This window comes from Nycticebus coucang, chromosome 11 (assembly GCF_027406575.1).
Source record: "Nycticebus coucang isolate mNycCou1 chromosome 11, mNycCou1.pri, whole genome shotgun sequence".
Classification (NCBI taxonomy): Eukaryota; Metazoa; Chordata; class Mammalia; order Primates; family Lorisidae; genus Nycticebus; species Nycticebus coucang.
In genome coordinates, this window is record NC_069790.1 from 2,732,303 (window position 1) to 2,736,789 (window position 4,487).

Below are 4,487 nucleotides of genomic sequence, written 5' to 3' on the forward strand. Positions count from 1 at the left end.
CAGACCCTGCAGAATTTGTATTTCCTTTAACAACACGTCCTCTACGTTCATCCGTGTTCTGTCTCTTGTAAGACTGAATATTATTTCATTGTATGTACCACCACATTTTGCTGCTGTTGTTTCTGTTCATTCACCTGTTGGTTGATTAGGCAGGTTGATTCCACAGCTTGGCCTGGTTTGACTGATGAGAGGTTGATTTTGTATCTTGGCTACTGTGAATTATGCCACAGTGCACTTGGGAAGGTATGTGTCTTTTTCACATTCTGATTTAATTTCATTTGGAGATTATATATATATATACACCCAGGACGGGGATTGCTGGCTCATACAGTAGCTCTATGTTTTACGCTTTTGAGAAACTTCTTTATTGTGCTTATTTGCTGGCTGTGCTAATTTATATTCCCACTAATAGGGTACAAGGGTTCCCTTTCATTATAACCTTGTCACTTTTTTCTTTTTGAAAGTAGGCATTCTAATAGATATTAGGTGGTATCACAGGGTGGTTTTAATTTGCATTTTTCTGATTTTTAGTAATTTTGAGCATTTTTTTTTTCATATGTCTGTTGGCCATTTGTATGTCTGGAGAAATGTCTATTCAGGTCCTTTACTCATTTTTATTAAGTGAGCTGTTTGTTTTCTTACTGTTGAGTTGTTTGAATCTCACATATTTGGCATATTAATCCCTTAATAGATGCATGGTTTACAATTTTTTCCCCCAATTTACTTTGTTGTTTCTTTGTGCAAAAGTTTTTCTTGTTTGATATAATCTTATTTTCTATTTTCCCTTTGATTGCCTGTGCTTTTGAAATTCTATCTAAAAATATTGCCTGAATTTATCCCCTATATTTTCTTCTACTAGTTTAACAATTTCAAGTCTTACATTTATGTCTTTAATCCAATTTCAGTTGATTTTTTTAGGTTATCTTATTTAAGGTTCTCATTTCAGTTTTCTATATGTGGGTACCTAGTTTTCTCAATACCATTGATGAGACTGTGATTTCACCATAGTCTTTTTTTTAACACCTTTGTCAAAAGCTAATTGACCAAATATGCATGGAACTATTCCTGGGCTCTCTATCCATTTGTCTAAATGTCTATTTTCAAGCAAGTACCATGCTGTTTTGATTACTATAGCCTTGTAGTATATTTTGAAATCAAGTAATATGATGCTTCCATCTTTGTTCCATTTTCTTTGAGACTATGACTATTTGGAGTCCCCTTTCTCTTTATATATTCAGCCACTGTCACTCATCTAGCTTTACTGCATTTACTATTTTTAAAAAACTAAAATATTGGATACTTATAAAAGGAGGTACATGTAATTGTAGTAGGTATAAACTAGACCAATATGTACCTAGCATCCAGCTTAAGGAATAGTAACATTAATACTCATTGAAGGTCCTCTTGTTTCTTTCCTGGTCGTATTCCTCCATCCGTATCCCAAGAACGAGGTGACCATTTGTTCTCATGTTTTGCTTTGGGTAGGTTATAATTTATGTGTGTGTGTTTTACAATTTAATGTGACTTTACATGTGGTTTTGGAACTAGTTCTTTTCCGCTCCATATTTTATTCCTCACAGTTACCGTTTGGGGGGTAGAAATTTTCATCTAGGTTCTTCTTAATAACCATTTCAGATATTTATAGTTTTTAAAATGATTTAAATTTATTTATTTTTGCTATTTTAGACTATGAGCAGGATATCTGGGCATTAACTTATTCGTGTCTTCAACTTTACTAGATATGTTCAACTTGTTTTCTAACATGGTTATATTAATTTGTATTAATACCATCAATATGTAAGAATTTATGTTCACATTATTCAAACAACTTGAAAAATTTTATTTACACTTATTTGATTATAGAGGTCCAATTTTTTTTTTTTTTTTTTGAAACAGAGTCTCACTATGTTGCCCTCAGTAGAATGCCATGGCATCACAGCTCATAGCAACTTCAAAGTCTTGGGCTTAAGTGATTCTCTTGTTGTTGCTGTTGTTGTTGTTGTTTACCAGGCCCTGGCTGTGTTCAAACCCACCAGCCCTAGTGCATGTGGCCAGGGCTAACCACTACACTATGAGTGCTGAGCCAGTTCAAAGTATTTTGAATATATTTATGAGACATGTTCTTTTCTTTTCTGAAATATTTATCCAAGATTTTTATTCATTTTTCTACTGGGTTACAAGTATTTATGTTACAAATACCATTTAGACATGTTTCTTTCTTAACAAACAGCTATAGCACGTGTGAGTTTACATGCATATGTATATAAATTCTGGACAATGGAATTGGGGTGGACATGCTTTACTCCCTATATTTGTCCCTAAAATGTCTGTCATTATTCTCTAAATTCTATTTATTTTATTATCATCCAACAGAATCTAGAAGATCTAATGGAGGGTTTAATCCAGGTTGTGGTGAGCCCTTACATAGGAACTTAGTCTCTGAATCACCACTTGGAAGGCCACGTGCCAAGTAAGAAATTGGATTGAAATGGGAGTGACAGATAAACCATACTGTGTTAAGTCCATGAGATTTTTAGAATAGTTATTCTAGTAGTTAGCCGACATTAATTTATTCAGTGTTTCTTTCATTCTTATTCATGTATTCATTCTCTTCATCATGACCTTGATGCTTGGTCACATTTGCATCTTCTACAGAAATCTATAGTAGCTTTGAGATGATGGATACATATTTTTTCCTTCTAATTATTTCAAAATTTTACCTTTAGTATTTAAGGTTTTCATCCAGCTGGAATGGAATTTGGTGTTTGGTGTGATAAAAGACCTAAACTTATTTATTTTCCACATAGATAAAAATTGAGTTCTGTTAATTCAGTGTTACCTCTCTCAGCATGGTCACAATGACCATCCATCTATGAAATATCAGGTATAATATATATGAGCCTTTTTGAGAGTTTCTTATGTTTCATTACATCTATCCTTACCTCCTTATAAAACTCACTTATCTTCTATCGTTTTATTTTAGATTAAATATTAGTTATAAAAAACATATTTAAAATTTTTCTCTAGGGATATCTCTTTACTATGTGGGTCTTGTTTTTCCATATAAGAATTTGTATATCTAGAGAACCTAGATAAAATTTTATAAAAATTCTCAGTGACTTAAAAAAAAAATTAATGTATCTAGTAAAGTTGAAGAAAGGAATAAGTTAATGCCCAGATATCCTACTAAAATTATTTTAAGAACTGTAAATATCTGAAATTGTTATTAAGGAGAACCTAGATAAAAAATTTCTACTCCCAAATTTTTACTTAAAATTTGAGTAGAATTGCGTTTGAGATTATCTAACAATTAGAAAAAAACTAACAACACCAAGATTGAATTTTTCTCTCATTAAACTTGCTAAAACATTTTATTATTATAGTTTTCTTTAATGTGCAAGAAAGTTTTCAAATTCTCTCCACAACTATGTTTAATTATCCTTATCCTATCTTTTATGTTTTGATATTATAAGTACTATTTTTCCACAATTACATTGTCTTTGCTCTTGGTATATAGAAAGGTATTACTTTTCATATTTTTAGGATTTATCTTATTTTTAGCAAATTTGCAAAACTCTCTCTTTAATTGCAATGATCCACTTGTGAATTATTTCTGATTTGTTTATGGAAAACCATTAAATGATCTTGAAATAAAAACGTGTTGCTGCTTAAGCTAGGTCCTCCAGGATGACATTGAAGAGAAGAAAAAGTAATAGGCATACTGTTCATGTTTTATATGGAACGTTCGCTTTGGATTTTGGTAGGTACCCTTTATCTGTAAAGTAAGTTTCCTTCTGCATGCACAGGTATTTATCAGTTTTTATCTTTACCTATTCATACAGTTATATTATGTATATGTGTATTATATAAAAAATATGCACATAATATATTTAAGTATTATATAATATATAAACCTTTAAACTGTGAATATGGTGAATTACAGTTACAGATTTTCTAATGATATGTCAATCATGATAATAAACAAAATATACTTCTTAATATTCTTGGTTTTTTAAAAATCAATATTTAAAAAATATTTTTATATTTATATTTATGGGAAAGATTGGGCTACAATTGACCTGTTTTATTCATAATATTTTCAGAATATGCTTCCCTTGTCATGGGTTATTATTATCATAAGTTTATATTAATATGTGTATTTCAATTGCTTATCTCCTCTATTATGTTGCCTGTTTTCTTATTAAGTTCCTCATTATCTTCTGTTTTATGTTAATTTATTCATTTGCTAGTCTTCCAACTTTTATGTTAGGGGCTCAGCTCATTGATTTTTACCACTTCTTATTCTTTAATAAGCTTCAAGTTTATAAATTTCCATCCAATGCTATTTCAGTTGAACATTGTATTGAAATGCTTTGCTTTAACCATTTCATTCTGATTATATTTTAACAGTTATGTTATAATTTGTTTTTATCCTGAAACTATAATTTTTAGTTTGCAAAGGTTTGTTATTGTTGATATCATTCTGC